Here is a 26,420-nt window from a genome sequence, read left to right on the forward strand (position 1 = left end):
GGTGCCCAGTGCATTGCATGAGGGTACATCTTCCTTACTCAGTCCACTGATTCAAATGCAAATCTCTTCTGGAAATCATTGGCACAAACATACCCAGAAGTGATGCTGTACCAGTTACCTGGGTATCCTTTAATCCAGTTAAGTTGACACCCAAAATTCACCATCACAGGGCTATCCCTTCACTTTCTGGTTGAGAAAACAGAAGTTTAGAAGAGTTCTGTAGCTGGCCAATACGGTGGCTGATTTAGGACCTGAACTCAGCTCATGTTCCTGAAGCGAGTTAGGACCTTCATTTCCCTTTAGAAGCTGGTCCCAAGTTAGTATGTGTGTGATGTGCATGGCAAGGAGCATTTGCAATACAGGCAGGAGTGCAGTACTTGATATCCTCAATTGTATTCCCAAAATGGAAATCAAAGAAGAAAGAAATGTATCCAGGGAATGGATTGTAGTCATTACCTGCTTGCCTGTAACTGTTTCAGCCTCTGCTTGCTAGCACAGAGTCTTGCCAGAGAGCATACAGCTCAGTAAGTATGTGGAAGAAATACTAATGTATTTAAGGAAAACCAGTTAAATATCATCAGTAACTATGTATGCATGCTCAGTATTGCATTGCTTCCTTGAACTGCCACATACCATTAGAATATCCAATGAAATGTATGTGTATAACCACATTTTAGGGAATAAGAAACTAAAAAGACATATAAGGAAATGCTTCTCTTTCTTTGGGGCTTAGTCTTTTTGGATATGAATCCAACTGAACCTTATACCATCATCATCACCATCATCATCATCAAGACTGCTTCCTGTTGAAGGCCTTGGTGTCTTGTCTCTGTTCATGAATCCCACTACAACATGGAGGAGTGTAGAAGATGCTGCATAAGTATCTCTCAGACAGCAAACTCTTCTGAAATTAGAGGCATGGCCACAGTTTTTGCTCCCAGGGGGATGGGCGCACCCACCCCCAAGGAATGTGGCCTTGGGAGCAGCAGGGGCCTAATGGATGTTAATTGGTACCTGCGGGCATTTTTGGGAATTTGTAAATTTGTAGGAGCATTTAAATGGGTTTGTCTCTGAAGATTTACAACACAGCTCTAATCCCTATCTTAGACCACCAGACCAAATTCCTTTTCCCAGATCCTTAAGTTGATATATAACCTTGCCTACGGTGGCTTGTAGAATTGTTGGTACCCTCTAAATAAAAGTGGGAGCGCATGACTATCCATTGGCACACTCTGAGAATGGACGCTCCCGTGTCCTGTGTCCTCATTTGAAAAGCCCCACAACGGAGGTAAGTTTATTTTCTCCTAAAAAAGTTTTGAAATTCATGCACATTTTTTTTCATAATAGAATTCTCCATGAACTTTTCAAAGTTAAATTTTTATTATTTATTTATCTGAGAGGAAGAGAGAGAGAACACATTCCCTTCCATTGGTTCATTCCCAGGGCTGGAGTTGGGTGAGGGCCAAAGCCTGGAAATTTGGAATACAACCCAGGTCTTCCACGTAGATGGCAGGAACCTAATTATTGGAGCCATCACCACTGTACCCTTATTGTCTACACTGATGGGAAACTGGAGTCAGGAGCCAGAGCTAGGAATAAAACCGAGGCACTTCAATGTGGGACTTGGGCATCTTAACCATAAGACTAGAGGTTTGCTCCTCCATGAACTTTTTCTTTTTAAAGATTTTATTTATTTATTTATTTGAAAGGCAGAGTCACAGAGAAGCAGAGGCAGAGAGAGAGTCTTCCATCTGCTGGTTCACTCCCCAAATGGCTGCAATGGCTGGAACTGGGCCGATCCGAAGACAGGAGCCGGGAGCTTCCTCCAGGTCTCCCCACGCTGGTGCAAGGGCCCAAGGACTTGGGCCATTTTCCACTGCTTTCCCAGGCCATAGCAGAGAGCTGGATCAGAAGTGAAGCAGCCAGGACTTGAACCGGTGCCCACATGGGATGCCGAAACTGCAGGCGGTGGCGGCAGTTTACCCACTGGGCCACAGCACTGGCCCCCTTCCATGAACTTTTAGAAATACCCTTATATTTATTAGTCTCTCAGAATGAAAAATTGTGTTCAAAGTTACTATTTTCACTCCCTAAAATACAAACATTTTTGCTCATAAAGGTAACTGCTGATACACCTTCAATAATGTAGAAGCATATGAAACAGAAAATAAGAGTCAACTAGTAAAGCCAAGTGATGGAGTTGAGAACATCGTGCCTTTCAGCAACACTCTCAAGGCATTCTGGCTATTCTCCTCTAGAGGGCAAACTTGAACCAACATTTGGACAGGTAATGCCGGACGCAGAAGGCCAATGATTAAAATCACTATCAGTACTTTCAAACAGACAGGAGAGAACTGCAGCATTTCCTATCGAAACCCTCAGAGATTGGATTAAACCATTTAAATGCTTGATTATTTTTATGATTTATCAATATCCTTAAAGGTACAGATGAAGGAAGGTGACAAGCTGGTTATCTCCATGGGGCACAGCAAGGATGTAAAATACCATGAAGATGATTCACACTTGACACAATGGGAAACTCAAGGCTGCGAAGTGAGGGAGGGGTTATAAATTCTATTTTTCTGTCTTTGGAGTTTTAACCTTCTATGCCAACCTTGGATTATGTAATGCTGTTTTGGCTGAATTCTTACTGTAGCTTTGGTGCCTGTCACCAGGTTAATTGACTGAGCACAGCTCCTCCCTACCTGCAAGTACAGAAATGTGAGGGAAAAAAATCAATAGTGAATTATGAAACCCTGTATTTTGTCCAGCTTCGGCAAGTGTGTGCCCTGTAGCTGTTAAGTGGCTTAGATCCCAGGATCCAGTCATACCTTGCTACAATAGAATGTGCCTTGATTCATTTTCTCTGAGTCTCTCCCTTGCTTAATAATTGCCAAGATTCATTTTTTTTTGCCTGCCTGCAGTGCGCTGGGAATACAACAAGAAAAACAGATCAAAGCTGCTGGCTTTAAGGAGCTGGCATTCCCATGATGTAGATAGATAGCAAACAACAATCAAAGAAATGCATAGCATAAAATCAGGAGCACAGAGATAATCATCTTTTAGATAGGATTCCAAAAACACCCATCTGATGCGATGATGTTGGAGCCGAGGTATGAATGAAATGAGGGAAAAAGGTCCCAGGCAGGGGTACAGCCGTGCGAAAGCACTGAGGTGAGAGCTGGCTGGCTTTGTTTACCAATAGTAAGGTATTGCTGGAAAGGAGTGAACAAAAGCATGCAGTGGGAACTGAGTTTGGAAAATGCCAAAGCCAGATAATCTAAGGCCTGGCTGGTTGTTAGCTTAAGTGCTATGGAAAGTTACAGGAAGGTTTTGAGTGTTTAAGTCATATGACCTGATTAATTTCATGGAAGGATACATTACAGGTGGCAACATTGCTATACCACTTCAGCTACTTTATCAAGTTGCCTTCATTAGTCACTGTCAGTTCTGTGGCTGGAAGCTAAAGACACTTTTTTTTTTTTCATTTGAAAGAGTTACACAAAGAGAGGAGACACACACACACACAGTGAGAGAGAGGTCTTCCATCTGCTGGTTCACTCCCCAGATGGCCACAAAGGCTGGAGCTGCGCCGATCCAAAGCCAGGAGCCAGGAGCTTCCTCCGGGTCTCCCATGCGGGTACAGTGGCCTAAGGACTTGGGCCATCTTCTACTGCTTTCACAGGCCATAGCAAAGAGCTGGATGGGAAATGGAGCAGCCAGCTCTCGAACCGGCACCTGTATAGGATGCCGGTGCTTCAGGCCACGGTGTTAATCCACTGCACCACCATGCCAGTCCCAAAGACATTTTTGAAGTGGGAAAAACATGAAGGTAATCTCCATTTTAAGCCAAGATTATTTTCTTGGCAAACAGGATAGAGCAGGAACAGCCTTGTTGAAAGAATGGATGAATGAATCAACAACTGGTAATTGGAAAATCAGACTCGTTGACTGTATGTGAAGCCAATATGTTCTGAGCAGTGAAGCTTTTCCTGAGTGTTATAAGCTCATCAAAACTCAATTTCCTCTCTACTTCACTAATCCATGAGTATTTCCTAGGGGTTACATGGCTGCAGTATAATAGGCGCTGTTGGGATCACCAAGATGGGTGAGACACAGTTCTTAACCCTGAAGGAACTTCAATTTTACTCGGTAAAATAGACATGCTTAGATTGATATTTGACTGACACAACAAGATATAATAAGTGCTGAGTATCAAAATAAGGAGTTCTGGTATGAAAAACAGGAAGAGGCCAGCACCGTGGCATAGCAGGTTAAAGCCCTGGTCTGCAGTATCAGCATCCCTTATGTGCACTGGTTTGGGTCCTGGCTGCTCCACTTCTGATTCAGCTCTCTGCTATGGCCTGGGAAAGCAGTAGAGGATGGTCTAAGTCCTTGGGCCCCTGCACCCATGTGGGAGAAGACCCAGAAGAAGCTCCTGGCTCCTGGCTTTAGATCGGCCCAGCTCTAGCTGTTGCAGTTATTTGGGGACTGAGCCAGCGGGTGGGAGACTGCTCTCTCTTTCTCTGCCTCTGCCTCTGCCTCTCTGTAACTCTGCCTTTCAAATAAATAATTAAGGCTTTAAAAAAAAAAAAGAAAGATAGGAAGGCAGTTTTCTATGAAGGAAAACTGATGTTGACAAATTAAACTAGGGAGGGAAGAAAGGGAAAGAGAGAAAACAAAGGTTGGGAAAACATGTTTTCATATTATAAAAAAACTAAGACCTCTTAAAAAGATGAGTTTAGGAGGTGATGCTGTGGCGCAGTGGGTTAAAGCCCTGGCCTGAAGCACCAGCATCCTATATGGGTGCCGGTTTGAGAGCTGGCTGCTCCATTTCCCATCCAGCTCTTTGCTATGGCCTGTGAAAGCAGTAGAAGATGGTCCAAGTCCTTAGGCCACTGTACCCGCATGGGAGACCCGGAGGAAGCTCCTGGCTCCAGGCGCAGCTCCAGCCTTTGCGGCCATCTGGGGAGTGAACCAACGGAAGGAAGACCTTTCTCTCTGTCTTTACCTCTCTCTGTAACTCTCTTTCAAATAAATAAAATAAATCTTTTTTTTTTTTTAAAGGGATGAGTTTTAACACAGTATATAAATTAAATTGACAATAAAGGGAAGAGAAGGGGGGATGGGCTGCTACCTGATCATAGGGAAGTGCCATTAGGAGATGTGGATCACCTCCGTATGGACATAATACTCCAAGGTCAGATGTCACTGCATCTTTTGCCAACAAAGCTACTTCTTTGTGAGATGTCTTGCTTTCCACTTTGCTAATGTAAGAGCAGAATTAATGATCTCTTCTATTTCACTGATGCACCAAATCACTAATGAACAAAGAGCTTTTACTGAAGAATTTGTGGAGAAGACAAAACAGTTTAAATAACATCTCTTTTAAGCAAAAAAGTCCCATTAAAAAATCCTATTGGACGTGCCATCATCTTTGACGTACCTTTACATCTAGGTTAGTAGGTTCCCATTTCATCTTTATACTTTTTCCCTCCCTTCTTTCCTTCCTTCCTTCCTTCCTTCCTCTCTCTCTCTCTCTCTCTTTCTTTTTGCTTTCTCTGTTTTAGCTTTTCTCTATGCATCAAACTATGGCCTTGCTTTTCTTTTCCTGTATTTTCTAAAGAAATTTCTCTGTATCCTGGCATACTTGCCCACTACATTCATTTTGGTGCTCAGCAAAATAAAAAATTCTGAAACTAACAAGATTGTAAAGTATGATCCATATCAACAGGAATTTTGCATTTATTCTTAAAAGAAATTAATATTTAAAACTGACAAATAAAATTGTATATGTTTATCATGTATAACAAGATGGTTTGAAATATGTATACATTGTGGAATGGCTAATAAAGCAAATTTACATATGCATTAACTCACATATTTATTATATTTTTATGTGCTGTAACACTTGAAACTGTCATTTTTAATAATATAATACATTGTAATTAATTATACTGACCATGCAAGAAACCTCTTGAACTGATTTCTGTTAAACTGAATTTTTTTTTTAAGATTTATTATTTATTTGAAAGTTAGAGTTACACAGAGAGAGAAGGAGAAGCAGAGGGAGAGAGAGAGAGAGGTCTTCCATCTGCTGGTTCACTCCCCAGGTGGCCACAATGGCTGGAGCTGCGCCGATCCGAAGTCAGGAGCCAGAAGCTTCCTCCAGGTCTTCCCATGCTGGTGCAGGGGCCCAAGCATTTGGGCCATCCCCACTGCTTTCTCAGGCTACAGCAGAGAGCTGGATCAGAAGTGGAGCAGCTGAGTTTTGAACCGGCACCCATATGGGATGCCGGCACTGCAGATGGTGGCTTTACCCGCTTTACCACAGTGCTGACCCCTTAACTGAACTTTTAGATCTTTGCCTAATATCTCCTTAACTCCCGCTCGACACCCAGCCCTTGGTAACCACCATTCTATTCTCTGCTTCTGTGAGAACAACATGTAAGTGACAATTGCAGTATTTGACTTTCTTTGCTTGGTTTATATCACTTAATATGTTGTTGTTTAGGCTCATACATGTTGCTGTAAATGGGAGAATTTCATTCTTTTATGTGGTTGAATAATATTCCATTTTCTTTATCCTTTCACGCTTTGGTGCATATTCAGGCTGATTCTGTATCCTGGCTATAGTGAATAGTACTGCAAAAAACATGAGGATGCAGATAATTTCTTTGACATACTTATTTCATTTCCTTTGAGTATATACTGTAAGGATCCAATAGTGGGATTTCTACATCATATAATAGATCTGTTTTTAATTTTTTGAGGAACCTCCATATTGTTTCCCATGATGCCTATGCTAATTTTAATTCATATAAATTAGAAACTTTGTACTTGTTACCCATTTTTGTATCCCCCATGTCTGGCAACCAGTAATTAGCCAATCTTTAGTTATGGAGTGAATGAGTGAACAGAAGGAATCTGGTGACTTTTTATTGTCACGTCCTTTGAGATCTCACTCTGTTACATGTGTATGATTAAAACATTTCTTTCAAATTCATATGCTATTTTATCCCCAGTGAGAAGTTCTGGTAGAGGCCACTTCTTCATTCTTTCACATAACCTTACATAAGAAAAGAGGGAATGTGGTCCAAGATGATGTGGGAGGGAAAAGTTCTAAGGGAAAACGAGGGACCTCAGAGGCCTACACTAACAATTGTGAAATGATCTCAGTTTGCAGTTACAAAGCGTCTTGGCAGTCGTCAAAAACCACCGCATGCATTAATATGATTATCTCCTAACTCTTTCAATATCCCCTGAGCTGTCTTCTCAGTTGTTTCTCATCTTGGTTTCACGCTACACATCACTTCCTTAGCTGTAACTCGTTATAGCAATGATTGTATCCCTCTCTAGCTGGAAGTCCTCATTGTTCACAGATTTAAATATAAATCTTTTAGCATGGCATCAAACTCCTGGGGTTGATTTGATGAAGAAGACATTGTTTGGAATTTTTCTTCCTTCCTGCTCCTCTGCCTGTCTCACCGTTCAGTGCAGTGTTTGTCTTGCTTATAGCACGTGTTTTCATTGCTATTCTGTAAATTGCCTTCGAGTGTTTTGGTAGAGGGATAAGTGCAGACAAATGGAATCTTTATAATGACTATTGCTTCTATTTGCTTAGGCTCTCCAGTTGGGATGGGCACTGGTTAGCCATTCATTAAAGGGGTAATCATAATGTTGTACAGGTCATGAACCATCTTAACACAATGAAGGAGCCAGCCAAATTCTCTGCTAGAAATCTCTTGTCATCTGAAACACTTCTATCATCTGTGATGAGTTAATGTGGTTTAAAGGTTATTACTGTGTTCTTGTAAACAAGTGTTTTTTTTTTTTTCCTCACTCTTGATTGTAAACCTAGTAAGATGATAAGTCCCCATACTCAGAGAAGCACAGGAGCAAAAAGAAAAACAAAATGTGAAGGAGGTAGGATGAGAGGAACCAAGTCAGGACTTTTGAAGATCACTGGATTTAAGAGCGGTTAGTCCAAACCCCCACATAAAGCAGGAACTCGCTGTAGTTGTCTGCCAGGTGTGCGCCAGTGTTTTCTTGATTACTTCCAGGGATGGGAAGGTAGCCTGCTTCACAGTGTTAAAGCTCTGGTAAGGGACAATATCATTACTTTGTCTTTCTGGCACCTAATAAAAAATGGTCCTTTCTCATCCTGAACCCAGATATTCCTCTCGGAGCAGCTTCTTGCACGTGGAACTTGGTCTTTTTCTTTCTCTCTGGTACCCTGAAGCAGGGTCTTGGGTGATGACACTACAATTCCTTGAGAAGAGCTTTCATACCTTTCTCTGTATCTCTGGTTCCAGGGACTCTCCCCGGGTGAACATTCTTGTACCATTCATCATTCCTCACAAGACCTGAGTCCCCAGCTCCATCATCTTAAATGGCATCCTTTGAAACTTTCTAGTTTGTCAATCTCATTAAATTATGATGTCCATAGTGATAAAAATGTAAATGAAACAGTAGGACATTTTAAATTAGCAGATTGGTAAACGTTCTTAAAAAATAATTCTCAGAGCTTGGAAGAGTGAGATGAGATACTAAAAATTAAAAAAATCTATGTAACCTTTCTTAAAAGTAGTTTATCTCAAGCACATTACAATTTGATCCAGTAACTGTCCTCCTAGGAATCTATGATTAAAAAATAATAATTGTGGGAGTAGGTGTTTAGCCTAGTGTTTAAGATGCCTACATCCCACATCGTACCTGAGTTCAATTTCTAGGTCATGCTCCTGACTCTAGCTTCCCACCGACGCAGATCCTGGGAGGGAGCTGTGATGGCTCAAGTCCCTGGGTTCCTGCCACTCACAAGGGAGACCTGGATAGAGTTCCAAGGCTGTTGGCAGGCATTTGTGGAGAGGGCAAGCAGATGGGAGCTCTGTCTCTCTGTTTCTCCCTCTTAAATAAATAATAAATAAAAAGAAGAGAAAGAATAATTGCAGGGTCAATGATTTTTCCATAAGAATAGTATTACAGCACAATTTAATTTAAAAATTAGTTTAAAACAGCTTTGTTAGGATATTGTTGCCACCATCTTGTTGCAAAAGATAGGATTTCTTTTTTTCTTTTTCTTTTTTTTTTTTTTTTTTTTACAGCTGAGTAGTACTCAGGAAACCATTATGCTTAGTGAAATAAGCCAGTCCCCAAAAGACAGATATCATGTTTTCCCTGCTCAGAGGTAATGAATAGAGTACATGAAATATAATGTACTGAAGTGAATAGACATTTTGATAACCAGTGATGGTTTATAGCCCTTGTCTCTTCCGTTGAGGAACAGTATTTTGTTTTGCTTTCTCTTCATACTATCGTTGAATTCTTTTACATAGGATACCGTTAACTATACAAATATTAAGTGTGCTTAAGAAAGATCATTGTAAAAATTAAGAATAGGAATATGAGAGGGAGGGGAGGATTGGAGTGTGGGTGGGAGGGAGAGGGGGTGGGGGAAGTTCCACTATGTTCCTACAACATTGTAAAGGAAATGTATGAAACTTGTATAACTTAAATAAAATATATATTAAAAATGCTGTAACTAGTACTCAAACAGTATTTTACACTTAGTGTTTCTGTGTGGGTGCAAATTGTTGAAATCTTTATTTGATATATGCTAAATTGATCTTCTGATCTTCTGTATATAAAGATAATTGAAAATGAATCTTGACGTGAATGGAATGGGAGAGGGAGCAGGAGTTGGGAGGGTTGCAGGTGGGAGGGAAGTTATGGGGGGGAAAAAGCCATTGTAATCCATAAGCTGTACTTTGGAAATTTATATTTATTAAATAAAAGTTAAAAAATGTTAAATAAAGAGATATAATTGGCACATGATATAGTGCATGTATTTACAGTGTACAGTTTGAGGTCAGTGTTACAGCAAAGTGAGCCAAGTTGCCACTTTGGATGCTCACATGCTACATCAAAGTGCTGGTTTGAGTCTTTACTCCTCTACTTTTAATCCATCTTCCTGCTAATGAGCCTGAGAAGGCAGTGGATGGTGGCCCAAGTACCTGGATTCCTGCTATCCATATGGGAGATCTTGATAGAGTTGTGGGCTCTTGGTTTCAGCCTGGTCTGCCCTAGCTGTTGCAGGCATTTGGGGACTGAACCAGTGGATAGAAAACCTAACACTCTCTCTCTCTGTTTCTGTCTCTCCCTCTTTCCATTTCACTGTGCCTGTCAATAAATAAATAAATAATCTGAAAAAAATCGTACAATCTGACAGTTTTCTTTCTTTCATTGTGATTAAATATATATAACATATGATTAACTCAATTGATAAATTTTGACATATGTACATAATCTTGGCTTATTGTAAGCCTTCTCTCTTGCTCCTCCCCATTATCCTCTCACTTGCTCCAAACAACCACAACCACCACTGGTTGACTTTCTGTCATGGTAGATTAATTTTCATTAAGACTTTATTCCTCCTCTCTGTGGTGGAATGAGAAGGCCACACTAAAATGGCTGCTGGCAAGCGGGTGTCAGTTACTCAGGAATGGCTTCGGAAACCACATGGCACAGGAGTCTGCCTGGCAACAGGCAGTGATTGGTTAGGGCATAAACTGCCCTTTGACTGGATTGGCTGCCTTGGCTATATAAGCTGCTGTACCAACTGAAATAAACAAGTCTGCAGGCTGCTCGCCTCTGGCCCGCTTTCACCTGACTCCCGGTGTCTGTGTGGTGACTCCATGCTTCTTGCCCCCACCGTGCTCCTCCTCTCAGAACGAGTCCACAGTAATACCTCTCTTCTTTCTCTTTCTTTTCCTCTTCCTTCAAGTCCCTTCTTACACTCTTCTTCAGGGCTAAGGTTTAGACATATTTGGTTTGTGCATTTGCATGCACTTGCATCTGTATGTGCGTGTGTCTGTGTTATACTGTTCTGTGTGCCCTAGGGCTCAGGATATATCTGGGTACAGCTGATTCTTTGCATTCACAGGGTGTGAGTCAGTAAGTTAAGAATGGAAGGCAGGCTTCTCACTGATAGAGAGGATTTACATATCTGGAAAGTGGGAGAGGGAGGGTGTGTGTTGCATTGGATGATAATATTGTGTTCATGATTAGTTTTTTGATTTTGCTGTTTGTTCTGAGATTAGGCAGGAGAGTGTTGTATTTGTTCCTAGGATGTCAACTTGATATCAAATGGTTCATGAAAAATACACACATATATGTAAAAAGCTAGCAATTGGGAAATATGCATCCAAGGTATATAGGAGTTTTGTGGACTGATCTTGTGATCATTCCATAAGTTTGAGATTATTTGAAAATTCAAAACTGAGAAATCATGATGAATATATACACTCTTTGTAAAAGTAAATTAAGCATAATGATAGGACTAAGAACCAAAGGGATCACATAAACAAGAATAGTGTCTGCAAATACTAGCTGATAGAATAAAAAAGGGAGAGAATGATCCAACATGGGAAGTGAGATACACAGCAGACCCATAGAATGGCGGATGTCCTAAACAGCACTCTGGCCTCAGAATCAGCCCTTAAGGCATGAGGATCTAGCTGAAAAGCCCACGAGAGTATTTCAGGCATGGAAAGCCCAGACACTCTGGCAAAAAAAAACAAAACAAAAAACAAAAACAAAAACAAACAAACAAAACCCAAAACCCTAAATGAAAGATCTCCGCGAGTGAGATCCCAGTGGAAAGAATGGGTCATCAAAGAAGGAGGTACCTTTCTCTGAAGGGAGGAGAGAACTTCCACTTTGACCATGGCCTTGTCTAAATATGATCAGAGTCGGTGAACTCAGGGGGCTTCCACAGCCTTGGCAGCTCATGACAAGAGCCTAGGGTGCTTACTGACGCCATAAACAAGAGTGTCAATTTGTTAAGTCAACAACAGGAGTCACTGTGCACTTACTCCTCATGTAGGATCTCTGTCCTTAGTGTGCTGTACATTGAGATTTAATGCTATAACTAGTACTCAAACAGTATTTTTCACTTTATGTTTCTGTGTGGGAGCAAACTGTTGAAATCTTCACTTAATGTATGCTAAACTTATCTTCTGTATATAAAGAGAATTGAAAATGAATCTTGATGTGAATGGAAGGGGAGAGGGAGTGGGAAAGGGGAGGGTTGCGGGTGGGAGGGACGTTATGGGGGAGAAGCCATTGTAATCCATAAGCTGTACTTTGGAAATTTATATTCATTAAATACAAGTTAAAAAAAAGTAAATTAAGCAGTATCTGCTTTAAAGAGCAGAGAGGGGAAGTTTTCCTCAGTACCTGTCTCCTGAGATTTTCTGCATTTATAAACACACACTTTAGACATGTTATTTTGCTGTTTGTTTTTTTCCATTTAGCAACATTTGAGCATTGTGGATATCTTTTCATATAATTCCATATACATCTATATTTTTAATGTATGAATTTGTATTTTTGTTATTTCATCTTTTCTACTTTCTTTGGGTCTAATTCTTTTATTGCATTCTTGAGACGGATGCTTTTATTATTCAGCCATTCTTTTTAAATTAAATTTCTGATTTATATAACATGAACAAATTTCATGTATGTCATATATACAGATTTCAGAGCATAATAATATTTCCCACCCTACCTTCCCACCTGCCTATGCTCCCGCCCTCCCTCCTCCTTCCTTTCTTACTTTTTCTTTTAATTTTCACAATGACATACTTTCAGTTTTATTTTATAATCACAAGCTTAACCCCCCACCAAATAAAGAATTCAACAAATAGTAAGCAAAAAAGCACTGTTCCTTAAGAGTCAGCCATTCTTATCTTCCTTCCTTCTTTCTCTCTTTGATTTGTTTATTTCATGGAAAGGCAGAGCAACAGAGAGAGATGAGAGATCTTCTAGCTACTAACTCACTTTCCAAAATGGCTGCAATACCCAGGTCTGGGCCAAGGGAAAACCAGAATCCAGGAACTCCATCCAGGTCTCCCACATGGGTGGCAAGGGCCCAAATACATGGCCATCATTCGCTGCTTTCCCAGGCCAGGACTCCATTGCAAGCAGTGCGCCATTGTGCTGGCCTCATCCTTATTTTTTCTAATATGTATTTAAGAAAGCTTGCTTGCTTTCAAATTTATTTATTTGAAAGACAGAGTTAGAGAAGCAGGAAGAGAGTGAAGGGGAGAGAGAGAGAGAGAGAGAGAGAGATTGATTTTTCATCTGCTGATTCACTCCCCAGATAGCCACAATAGCTGGGCCTGGGCCAGGCTGAAACCAGGAGCCAGGAACTTCATCCAGGTTGCTCAAGTGAGTGGCAAAGACTCAACCATTTGGGCCATCTGCTACTTTCTCAGGTCATTAGCAGGGAGCTGGATCAGAAGTGGAGCAGCCAGGTCACAAACTGGCCCCCATATGGGATGCTGGTGTTGCAGGCAGCGGCTTTACTCACTATGCCACAACATCAGCCTGACCTTTTTTTTTTTTTTTTTTTGGAAGATTTATTTGAAAGGCAGAGTGACAGAGAGAAAGAGATCTACTCCTCACAAGACTGCAACAACCAGGACGGGGCCAATCCAAAGCAAACAGCCAGGAACTACATCAGGATCTTCCACATGGTTAGCCGTGGCCGAAGTCCTTGGGCTATTTTTCACTGCTTTCTTTGGGTCAGAAGTGGAGCAACCACTACTCTAACTGGCTGTCTATTATGGGATGCTGGCATTACAAGCAGAGGCTTAAAAGGCTGTGCCACGATGCCAGCCCCTCGTGTTGAAATTTAATTCCCATTGTGATGTATTAAGAGATGGCACCAGCTGGGACATTTAAGAGTTTATTAGGTCATAAGATCTTTGCTCTCATGAATGCATTAGTCCATTAATGAATGAATGGGCTAATGGGTGATCTCAGGAGTGGGTTTGTTATAAAAGCTGGTTTGGCTCTATCTCTCGTACACACCCCTCTCGCCACATGATGTTCCAGGAGACTTCTGGACTCTGAACAGAGTCTCCACCAGCAAGAAACCCTAACCAGATGCAATTCTCTTGACCTTGCTCCTCCCGGCCTCCAGAACCATGAAGTGGTCCTGTGTGTCTTATAAATTTCCCAGTCTGTGCTATTCAGTTACATTTACAAAAAACAGAGCTTCTATAGTTAGAGGCTGTGTTATTAGATATACATAACCAAGAACGGTTGTGTCTTCCCAGTACATTTAAACTTTTATAATTATAAAATGTCTCTATATGAATGGTTTTGGCATTAAAAACTATTATAACTATTATGTTTAGTATTAATATAATTATATTCACTTTCATTTGGTTAGTATTCTTATGTTTTTTATCCTTTCGCACACAATATTTCTTTGTCCTTATATTTTTTTATTTATTTATTTATTTATTTATTTATTTTTTTTTTTTGACAGGCAGAGTGGACAGTGAGAGAGAGAGACAGAGAGAGAGAAAGGTCTTCCTTTGCCGCTGGTTCACCCTCCAATGGCCGCCGCTGCAGCCGGCGCACCGCGCTGATCCTGGCAGGAGCCAGGAGCCAGGTGCTTTTCCTGGTCTCCCATGGGGTGCAGGGCCCAAGCACCTGGGCCATCCTCCACTGCACTCCCTGGCCACAGCAGAGAGCTGACCTGGAAGAGGGGCAACCGGGACAGAATCCGGCGCCCCAACCGGGACTAGAACCCGGTGTGCCGGCGCCGCAAGGTGGAGGATTAGCCTATTGAGCCACGGCGCCGGCTTATTTATTTATTTTTTTTGACAGGCAGAGTGGACAGTGAGAGAGAGAGACAGAGAGAAAGGTCTTCCTTTGCCGTTGGTTCACCCTCCAATGGCCGCCGCGGCCGGCGTGCTGCGGCCGGCGCACCGCGCTGATCCGATGGCAGGAGCCAGGAGCCAAGTGCTTTTCCTGGTCTCCCATGGGGTGCAGGGCCCAAGCACCTGGGCCATCCTCCACTGCACTCCCTGGCCACAGCAGAGGGCTGGCCTGGAAGAGGGGCAACCGGGACAGAATCTGGCGCCCCGACCGGGACTAGAACCCGGTGTGCCGGCGCCGCTAGGCGGAGGATTAGCCTAGTGAGCCGCGGCGCCGGCCTGTCCTTATATTTTAATCACTTTTTGGATCAGCAGGCATATGATTGAATATGCATTTATGTATGTGTGTGTGTTTTACCTATTCTCACAATCTGTCTTTTATTTGAAGTGTTTGGTTTATTTACATTTAAAATAATTACTGATAGATTGTTGTTTAAATCTACCAAATTACTGTGTGTTTTCTATTTGTGCCACATGTTCTAATTTTCTTCTCTCCCACTTATTGACTTCTTTTAAATTTAGTATTTCCCTCTACTCCATTTCTCAGTTCTATTAGCTTGGTAGTTGAAGCTGGAGCCTATGTCACCTCTCCTTATTCTACTTCAGATTTCTGCAGTATTGGGATGGAATACCTGGGAATGAGAGAGAAAAATGAGGCACTTCTCATCTGAGGCACAGCTGTCCTTGAAAGGGCTGTCTACTGAAGGCACAACAGACATCTTCAGCGAGACATGGGAGGCGACACAAAGCGCCTGCCAAGAACTGTGCAAGATCAGAGATCTTACCCTACTTTTACACTAACAAGTTAGTCAACTGCAGTGTCACGGATGATGACAAAGGATTTGAGACTTTTGAATTAGTAATTAAGGACAGTTTATTATTCCCAGTAATGGTAGTTATAAGCATTTGGACTGGTGCCCAGAATCTCAAATCCTACAGTGTGACGTGATGAGGGCTAGTTGATGCCTGGACATGTAGTAGGCTTCTGATCTTAGAACACCCTAAGATTTTATAACAGATTAAAATCAAATCTTTCCAATATCTGTGCTGCAAAGAGACATTATATATCTCAATTCATCAGGATGTATTAGTGATTGTAAGAACTGTGCCTTGATCTATAGGAAAGAGTCTGTATTAGTCAGCTTTTCTTCACTGTAACAAAATGCCTGAGATGAGCTATTTATGAAGGAAGGAAATATATTTTGGCTTGTGGTTTTGCAGCTTCACAGTCTAAGATAAGGCAGATCCCTTGGTTCAGTGTCTAATAAGGTTGGAAGATGGCAATGTGGAGCATGTTCAGAGATAGTATCACAGAGTGAGACAAGAAGCAGAGAGAGAATGGCTGGGCCTGAGTCAGGTTCTCATCACCAACAATCTGGGAGAACCACCTCCCAAGCTCATGGCCCCAGTGACCCGAGGACCTCCCACTAGGCCTGCCTCCTGTATTATGGTGTTCAGCACCACCGACTCTTCATGAATTCTGGAGCCAACTTCCACTTAAACCACAGGAGAGTCTACATTCATAACAATGAGTTGAGGCCAACCTAATGACTTTAGGACCCAGGTGATGTCATTAATGACTTCATTTAAAGTAGGGCATAAATCTTGCACCCTTTTTTTTTTTCTAATTCGATGACTCTCATTGTAGGGAAAGCTGCCAGCACATTGTGCATACACTTATCCCTCTGGGAGTCTCCTCCAAGCAACCAAGCGTAGTCTCATTTGGCAGTGTTTGTTTTTAAAACTTGTGGATCTCTTATGACCACTCCTAAGAGGTAACTCACTATGTTTTTGGTAGGGAGGAAAGTTAATGCTCAGCTTCCTTTAAAGAAAGAATGTCATGAGGATGCACACAACATCCCTAGAAAGTCTGAGGTTGTTGACAAGTATTGAAGAAGAGATGATCGGGCTGGGCCTTGGCTCATTTGGTTAACCCTCTGCCTGCAGCGCCAGCATCCCATATGGGTGCTGAGTTCTAGTCCCGGTTGCCCCTCTTCCAGTCCAGCTCTCTGCTGTGGCCCAGGAGGGCAGTGGAGGATGGCCCAAGTGTTTGGGCTCCTGCACCCGCATGAGAGCTCATGGGAGAATCTGTATCAGTGAAGGTTGGGGAGGGGGCATACAGACAATAGTGTTCCTATTGTGGACTCCTGGCTAGGAGGTAAGCCTTAGAGTTCCCAGTTAAGTTAGAAGAATTGAGACTCGTCTTTGATTTGGAAAGACTGCCTCAGAGTAGACAGTCCAACCTTTCCGGTTTGATGCCACTTCAGGAATGACTCAGAGAGAAAGTGAAGAAGACAGTTAGAAGGGTTAACAGTGCTTTGTGTGGGAAGTACAGAAGCCAGGGCCATCTCGTTCTGTTTCTTAAAGGCTTCTTGGTAAGGTTAAGCGGAATAGCTAATTATTGTTACAGCTGTCTGACAGGACATGAAAAAAAAAACTATCTAGTTAGTTGAATTTAAGTGCTTATAACCATTTAGGAGAACAGCATCAAGGCATTTTCCTTGAGGAGGAAAGCCCCAGAGGCAGTACTGAAGGACAGATATCTTCATTGTCCCTCTCTTCCATATCTCTAAGAGTCTAAGGTGTTCCCTCCTCAGGTGCCAAGGTTGTTATTCCCCTTTTACCTCCACAAAATCAGTGTGTTTGATCCAGTGGTTACACCTCATCTCTTTTCCAACTATGCCCTACTCACACTAAGCCCCTTTGTCCAGAAGGTCAGGCACAAGAAGGACAAGCATATTTTCATAAAGCTTACGGAGATCCCATATGTCCTCCAGTTGGGCCTGCACAGTTTGCATTGGGAACTCAGTGAGCAGCATACTCAACCAAGTGTTCATTACCTGTTTGATCTAGGACCATGTCAATCCAACAAGAGATTATAGGTGGCTGAATCAGAGTCAAGTTTGCATTTCCTAGCCTTTTGTTTGGGCTGCCACCTGGAGGGGACACCAATCATGCTGCTTTAGTGTTGCCCTTAAGGAAAAGAACGAAACATCATGCCCAAGGACGGTCAGGGTAGAAGCCCACATTTTCAAAATACTTCCGTGTAACTTTTTTTTCAGATTTATTTATTTATTTTTTGAAAGGCAGAGTTACAGAGAGGCAGAGGCAGAAGCAGAGAGAGAGAGAGAGATGTCTTCTGTCCACTAGTTCGCACCCCAAATGGCCACAATGGCCAGAGCTGGGCCGATCTGAAGCCAGCAGCCTAGAGCTTCTTCTGAATCGCCCGAATGAGTGCAGGAGCCCAAGCACTTGGGCCATTTCTGCTGCTTTCCAGGCCATAGCAGAGAGCTAGATTGGAAGTGGAGCAGCCAGGACTTGAACAGGCACCCATATGGGATCCCATCACTGCAGGTGGCGGCTTTACCCACCGTACCACAGCACCATCTTCTCTGTATACCTCTCGATGCCTTTCATCCTGAATATTGCCCAGCAAGTATTTAAGAAGAGATGATTGGGCTGGGCCTTGGCTCACTTGGTTAACCCTCTGCCTGCAGCGCCAGCATCCCATATGGGCGCTGAGTTCTAGTCTTGGTTGCTCTTCTTCCAGTCCAGCTCTCTGCTGTGGCCCAGGAGGGCAGTGGAGGATGGCCCAAGTGTTTGGGCTCCTGCACCCGCATGAGAGACCAGGAGGAAGCACCTGGGTCCTGGCTTCGGATAGGCACAACACCGGCCATGGCAGCCATTTGGGGAGTGAACCAACGGAGGGAAGACCTTTCTCTCTGTCTCTCTCTCACTGTCTATAACTCTACCTGTCAAATTAAAAAAAAAGAGAGAGATGATCTATTTCTGGGAACCAAACTGTTTTACTAAGCTGTGTGGACCAGAAAACAGTGAGGGAAATAGTTCAAAATATATTTTTAATTAACCTGTTTGTTTTGAGATCATTGTAAATGCATATGTAGTTGTAGGAATTAATACAGAGAGATCCTGTTACCCGCTACCCAGCATCCTCCAAAACTAACAATTTTTCAGATTCATGGTATAATACCCAACAAATCCCATGATACAGTCGTTTCTGTCCCTGCTGGGATCCCTCAATAGCCACACCCACTTACCTACTTCCCTCCCATCCTGCCTCCTTGACCTCTCAGCAATCCACCCATCTGGTCTGCGTTGCTATAACTTTGTCATTTCAAAGATGAATTATAAAGTACGTACGGAAAATGGAAAACCTCCAATCTTTCAGATTAACTATAATGTTAGCTTTTTGTTAGGCTTTTTTTTTTTTGGTAGGGGCTTTTTTTAAAAAAGTTTTTTATTTATTTATTTGACAGGCAGAGTTGGACAGTGCGAGAGAGAGATAGAGAGAAATGTCTTCCCTCCGTTGGTTCACTCCCCAAATGGCCGCTACGGCCAGAGCTACATCGATCTGAAGCCAGGAGCCAGGTGCTTCTTCCTGGTCTTCCACGCAGCTGCAGGCACCCAAGCACCTGGGCCATCCTCCACTGCCCTCCCGGGCCACAGCAGAGAGCTGGACTGGAAGAGGAGCAACCGGGACTAGAACCCAGCGTCCATATGGGATGCCGGCGCCGCAGGCAGAGGATTAACCAAGTGAGCCATGCACCAGCCCGGTAGGGGCTTTTTATTAAAGTGTGAGTGTTCCCTTCTATTCCTATTTTTCTGTAGCATTTTTATGGTGCTGAATTGTGTCAAGTGCTTATTCTACAAGGACTGATACATTTATGTAATCCCCCCCCCCCCCTTTTAGGCCGTTATCATCATGCTGTATTGGTTGATTGTTGAATATTGAAAAAGCCTCACATCTTCGGAGAAAATCTTACTTGGTCATGATATATAATTATTTTTATACACTGTCAAGTTCTTTTTGCTAATATTTTTTAAGGATTTTTTGAATCCTCACTTTGTGATAGCCTGGTTAGGGTGGCAGATAGGATTCCTGAGCCATTGCTGGTGTGCGTGTGAGTAGGGCCACACTTTTCTTCCATGGTGTTTGGCTGGAATTGTTAGTGGAGATGGCTGGAAGAGAGGTCCTTGTGTTCCTGTAAGAAAAGAATTTCAGACGTGAGACAGAACAGTAGTAAGTGAGCTAGCAAAATTTAATGAGGTAGTGCATCCAACAGGCTGGATGGGCAGCTCTTCGGATGAGTCTCTCAGAGTGCATACTCTGCATTCAGACTGGAGTTTATGTGGGTATGGTGTCCACTTCTCACGCCCCCCCCCCCCCCCCCCCCCCCCCCCGTCTTCAGGGCAAAGGGTTTCCTGGATGTGAAATTTGTAAAATTCCTCCCAATGTTTTATTATCCAATGTTATCAGATTGGGCAGCTCTCTTGGCAGGGCCAGGAAGATTTTCCAGGGGCATCGGCAAGGGGCGGGGGCGGGGGGAAAGACTGGCGCCACCTACAAAATTACTGGGGCATGGGCAGGACTTTGATGTGTAAGTGCTGGGCTGCTTCCAAGGCTGCTTCTAAGGCAGCCACATGCCTTCCTGCAGGAAGTGTTTGTCTTTTCCTCCAGGCCCCTTTCATATATATAGGCTGTCTACCTCCCTACCCAGTAAAGACATTACCAAAAGTTTGGGTTTTTCTGGCCTTTCTAGGCCACCCCTTTCCTGGTTCTTGGCTAGAGATAGCAGGCTTTGCTGAGACTTCAATTTATTTATTTTTGTCTGTACCTACTGGTTTGTGTAGGTTATGCACTTGTTTTTTGTTTGTATGTTTTTAAAGATTTAAAAGGTAGTTGACAGAGAGAGAGACAGAGACAGAGAGAGACAGAGAGACAGAGAGAAAAGTGACAGAGAGAGAGAAAGCAATCTTTTTTCCACTGGCTCATTCTCCAAATGGCCAGGGCTGGACCAGGATGAAGCCAGGAGCCTGGAACTCCATCTGGGCCATGTTCGGCTGTTTTCCCAGACAGTTAACAGGGAGCTGGATCAGAAGTGGAGCAGCCAGCACTGTAATTGGTACTTCGATGTGGGATGCTGGCATCCCAAGCGATGACTTAACCCATGGTGGTTTAACCCATTGTACCACAAAGTCATCCCCTTGGGTTCCTGACTTCTTTAGCTTCAAGCAGAGAACAATGAAACAAGAAAATCTCAGGGAACTTGCAATGTTATTACTTGGATTCTAAGATTTCTAGCTGTTTTCTCAGCCTTTCAGATTCTTCTTATGTTGGTTTATATAAGTCCAAGACCTTTAGTTATGTTTAGCAGAAGAAATAGGGCAAATTATGTCAAATCCATCTTCCTGCAAGCAGAGGAATTTTTTAAAATAGGTTTTGTGGAGCCTGTTTCTATAGTCAGTATTATTGGATGTCTGTGGATGGTAATGAGTGTGGAAGGTTGATTAATACCTGGACTATCAGCCCATTGTTGAACAACTTCTGTGATAAAATGGGCATCACGGTCAGATTGCAAATCACACGACCTGGATTAATTTCAAGAACCACACTCTGCCGGCGCCACGGCTCACTAGGCTAATCCTCCGCCTTGCGGCGCCGGCACACCGGGTTCTAGTCCTGGTCGGGGCGCCGGATTCTGTCCCGGTTGCCCCTCTTCCAGGTCAGCTCTCTGCTGTGGCCAGGGAGTGCAGTGGAGGATGGCCCAGGTCCTTGGCTCTTGCACCCGCATGGGAGACCAGGAGAAGCACCTGGCTCCTGCCTTTGGATCAGCGCGGTGTGCCAGTTGCAGCGCGCCGGCCATGGCGGCCATTGGAGGGTGAACCAACGGCAAAGGAAGACCTTTCTCTCTGTCTCTCTCTCTCACTGTCCACTCTGCCTGTCAAAAAAAAAAAAAAAAAAAAAACACACTAAGGACATTCCTTTGCTGGTTTCTTTGCTGGCCACGGTGTTTGACTGTCATGAATCCAGTTCCACAACCTCACTTTCCTTGCTGAGCAGGCCCCTGAATTTTGGTGAGAGAGAGGGTTAAGGAGTTGTGATACTATGACAGTCAGAGTCATAGGATCTAAGGCATCCGGCTACCTGATTGTAGCAGACAGATCTGAAGGTGACCCCCATGATTTAGACCTCCTTGGCTCCCTGAACTGCAGGTTCCTCTAGTAGTCTTAGAGCAGATCTTAGGCGCAAAGAGCAATTTCTTAGCTGATACCCAGAAAGACACTGGGGACTCAGTTCCATAGGTGCAAAGAAATGAATACCACCACCAACCGCACGGGGACTGGAAGAAGATTCTTCCTCACTAGAGCCTGCAGGTGAGAACACAGCCCAGCTGATACCTCCTTGTGGCCTTATGAGATAGACCCTGGGCAGAGGACCCAGAAGTCATGCCTGGACCTCTGCAGAAACTGCACTTATGTGTGTTGTTTCAAATCCCTAAGTTTTGATAGTGTACCGTAGAGTAATAGGTAATTAATACTCCAGCCATCAGGCATCACCTCTTTAGGAAAAGCCTTAGACATCAGAGGGTAGAGGCACTCACGACAAATTCCGACCCCCACACTGGTGCCAATGCAGAGGAAGTTATGTGGTCATGATGGAGAGCTGTAAACATGTGTTAAGAGACGTCTGTGGAAGGGTGGGATAACATCTAGGTTTTGGTATCATCTGAAAATGGAGATAATTACATCTCTACTTCACAAAGTGGCTGTAAGCATGCCAGTAAAGCTGTTTAGCAAAGGGCCTGACACGTTTCATGGTCTGTAACCCAGGAAGTGTGGCTCTTGCCATCTTAGTATTGCAATGATGTCGTTTCTGGCAACATCCACAAATTATAGTTGCAATTAATTTTGCAGATCTCTTCTCTCCGCCCTCCCTTCCAACCAACTAACCGACCACCCACCACCCACCCACCCAGTTCTCCATGGATCAAAGCATCCTTGGTGCATTCCTTCCTCAGTCCTCACAGAACAAAGCAACATTTCAGTTTCCTACAGCTATCACCATTTAACAACAGCAACAAAAAAGGAACCAACGCAGGCCGCCAAACACTCTCATACCCATAGGCTTCTCCGCAGAATCAACCGCATTTCTGGCTAATGAGGACTTCAAAGGAGGTTCATTAACAAAATAATATTCTGTCCAAAGAGTAGGCTCCTGTGTCCTATTATCCGCGCCCTGGAGAAAGTGGGGACAGGGGAGTTTCGAGGCCTGGCCTGAACGCCCAGTGGGGGCGTGGACAGTCCGGAACCCCGGCTTCATCCACTCGGAAACGCTGGGGGCTTTAGGCGAGCTCCTGGGGTGCACGCATTTCAGTCCCCAAAGGGATGGAAATCCTGTTTAATCAAGCCAGCCTAAGAGGCCAGGCCAGGGGCAAGCTCTAGGTGTCGAGCCACCCTCGCTCGGCCCAGGGGCCCACGGTGGGCCCGCCGCCGCCGCCCAGTGCCACATCAGCGCCGGCGCTGCACTTCCAGGTTCCTTTCGAGGATGGGGCGAGCTGGCCCGGCAGGCGGGGGCAGGCCCGCGGCCGGCGGGAGTGGCGGGCCGTCGGGCCAATCGACAGCAAGAGAGAAACGGCGGCCACCAATGAGCTGGGGCGTCTGCCAGCCGCGGCAGCCCAGGCTCATGCCCCGCGGGGGGACCAGATGAAGCACATCTGGACAGCTGTGCTGAGAAACTGTGCGGCCCTTTCGCGGACCCGACGTCAGCGAGGCACGTCCCCCACGTCCTTTCCTTGTGGCCACTTCTTATTTACTCATTGTCCCAGAGAGGCAACCAGGGACCCAAGCTCCAAACTTTTCCACACCCCCTAATGCGAGACGGGGCCAGATCCCATCCAACACCCAGTTTAATTTTCATGGGGCACTGGGATCAAAAGGACAGAAGCAGCAGCAACAAAAGCCCAGCCGCTGCCTGGTTTTAAACTGGCAGAAGTGGGAAAAATAAAGTGTTGAGTAAACAGACCAAGTTGGGTAAGTTTTGGATACGTGCTGAACGTCTTCTTTCTCCAGCTGTGATTTCTCTCCTGTGTCTCTGCGGTCTCGCCAGCCTTCTCTTCATTAAGGGGAGAAAAATCGCTCGCTGGCACTCTTTACCTTCCTTCTCTTCCGTTTTGCGAACATTTTAATTTAATTTCGTCTTTTGGTTTGCTAGGTTGTTTTTTTTTTTTTTTTTTGGTATTAAAGTTGCCTGGAGACTGAAATTTGCCTAGTATTCTGTTAAGCTGTTCCTAACTCCGAAGTTGACTACTGGTGCATTTATTTTTCTATTTTCTTGCTGGGAGAACATTTGTACTGAGGAAATTCTTATCCACCCCACACCCCTGACTGTTTTGATGGAGGACTGAGAAAATTATGTGTCTCATTCTGAGTTAACACAGCTTTTCTTCTGTTAATAAGATCTTTAAGATTATTAGAAATCTGAATTATTTAGATAACTGTTGCAGTTTCCACTTTAATTTGAATGTAATTGTAAAATCCAGATATCTCTTTCCTATATTCTTTCTATAGTGGCATATGCAAATTCTTTATGATAACAATATACATCAGACATGTGAAAGATCACTTGTGTATACATAACCAATCTATCAAAATAGTGTTCAGTGTGACTGTTATATGTGTGTGCTTGCAGATTGTTCTGGCTTATATTTCAGGATTTAGAAATGGAATGGTGGAAAATGTTGAGCTAGTGAATGGGCCAAGCCCCGTTCCCCTGATACATCTCTAATTCCCTCTGTTGAAGCAATGTTCCGGACTTGAGACTTTTGTCACACGGTTTTTACTGTCATGGGAGATCTGGCCATGATTGATTTTTAACTTTTAGCTCAGAAGCAGTAGGTGGGAACCAGGAGAAATAATTGTTAAGAGTGTTTTTGATTCAGAAAGGTATTGCATACAAGGAGGTAGGACAGCCGAAGTGATTCTCAGGGATACGAGGTTACACAGGACAGTGTTGCAGAGACGCAATATAAAGAGTGCCGGACTGACTCCATTGGCAACTCGCGGTGCAAGCTTGGGCAGGTTACTCTGTCATTTGTGCCTCAGTTGCCTTGTATGTAAGGTGCTGTGCTTCCTCCACTGAGGAGTGTTGTCAGTTTCCTTCTCAGTAATGTGCTAATAATAACAGCACCTACCTCAAGAGGCTGACTTGAGGACTTGTGTTAACCTGCTAGTTCTGGCTCAGATAAATCTGCTGCTATTGCCTTCCTTCCCAGCTCCCTCTGCCTCCGCTGTAACCGCTACTCTGACAGTTAGTAGTTGCTGAGTGCTGACCAGTTGTTGGCCAGGCAGTGTGTGAAGCCGGAAGGAAAGCCTTGAATGGGGAATGAGGTAGAAGTGATCTAGTGCCTTAGAAAGATCTAGTAGGTGCCAGGAGTGCAGAGGATGAATCAAGGTCCTCTTATCTAGGATGACTTCATGGAATGGTTGGCATTTCTGGGAAAGAATCTTGCTGTAGAGCTTTGGTTGGGGGTGGGGAAAGGGAGCCTAGAGCTGCAGCGTTCTAGGAGGAAGGGGAAGCAGGGGCAAAGGCACTGTGGTTGGGAAGTGCGAGCTATCCTGGGGACCCTGGGACACTGACCTATGGTAGGTTAGTGGGAGCAAACTGAGAGAGGTGTGAAAGGAGAACATGGATTGTCAGATTGGAAAAGAGAAGCTTGAAAGGTTAATTGGTGGGAGATGGTGAGCTGAACTGGCTGGCAGTAGTTATGTTGTGGTGGTCTTTCTGGAATGGTCCATCTCTGGTGTCTTCTCTCCACTTCTTGTTCCACTACTTCTGTGATCTTCCCTCAAGGTCTGCAGGTTGGGCAGGAGGCACTGAACAACAAGCCTGGGCCCCATGCTTTGGGCTCAGTCTGTGTTGACTGTCTTGGAGCTTCTCTTAAGGAGTTCGGTGCTCCAAGCTATTATTCACGCTATTTCTTGTTAGTAGGCCACACCCTAAAGTCTTTGACATCGACATGATATTTTTTGGAAAGTTTTTTTTATTCATTTGAGAGGTAGAGTTATAGACAGGGCGAGGGAGAGACAGAGAGAAAGGTCTTCCATCCACTGGTTTACTCCCCAAGTGGCCACAACACCTGGAGCTGAGCTGATCCGAAGCCAGGAGCTTGGAGCTTCTTCTGGGTCTCCCATGCAGGTGCAGGGGCCCAAGCACTTGAGCTATCTTCCACTGCTTTCCCAGGCCAATCAGAAGAGGAGCAGCCAGGACTCGAACCATCACTCATTTGGGATACCGGCACTGCAGGGCAGAGGCTTAGCCTACTACGCCCCACAGACGTGATTGCTACAACCCTCCCCTGTCCCCATATAGACACAGTGTATGCACAGTAGTCCTTTTTCATCATGCTGATAGAATTGTCTATTCATGTGTTATTACTTATAACTTTATAATTTACAGTTACTGAGTGGAGGGTCAGTTTGGAGTTCTCTGACTTGAGGGCACGGGGCTATGGCCTTGGGCTGTGTCCTTGCTCTGCTGCTGCCCACCTGTAAGACCTCAGGCAAGATACTGAGCCTTTATGGGTCTCTGTGCCATCATCTGTGAAATGATCTTTGAGATAGTTTCTCCCTTGGATGATCATTCACCCCCCACTGCACCACGGAACAATCTGTTGCTGGCAGATGGCTGTTTGATAAATCTATGGCTAATATTTACTGACCACTTAATACATGGCAGACCTACTTCTGAGTGTTTTGCCTGTCTTTTTTTTTTTTTTTTAAACTTTTTTGAGAGTACATTCTTTTTTTAATGATTTATTTTATTTATTTGAAAGAGTTACAGAGAGAGGTAGAGGAAGAGAGAAAGAGAAAGAGAGAGAGAGAGAGAAG

At 43.9% G+C, this 26,420-nt stretch overlaps 1 protein-coding gene across 4 annotated transcripts in view; it reads left to right on the forward strand.

The window, feature by feature from the left end:
• The first annotated feature begins 23,082 nt into the window (after nucleotides 1-23,082).
• The window catches only part of TMEM45A (transmembrane protein 45A), a 105,413-nt gene continuing 102,075 nt past the window's right edge, over nucleotides 23,083-26,420 (forward strand). For 2 of the 4 annotated variants that reach the window (XM_070071990.2, XM_070071991.2), the window contains exon 1: nucleotides 23,227-23,564. The gene's annotated coding sequence lies outside the window, so the exon portion shown is untranslated. Of the gene's footprint in view, nucleotides 23,565-26,420 lie in introns of all 4 variants that reach the window. The other 2 variants (XM_070071992.2, XM_070071989.2) reach the window with 2 other exon arrangements.

The sequence above is a fragment of the Oryctolagus cuniculus genome, chromosome 4 (assembly GCF_051225735.1).
Source record: "Oryctolagus cuniculus isolate XC-2025 breed Fujian yellow rabbit chromosome 4, ASM5122573v1, whole genome shotgun sequence".
Classification (NCBI taxonomy): domain Eukaryota; kingdom Metazoa; phylum Chordata; class Mammalia; order Lagomorpha; family Leporidae; genus Oryctolagus; species Oryctolagus cuniculus.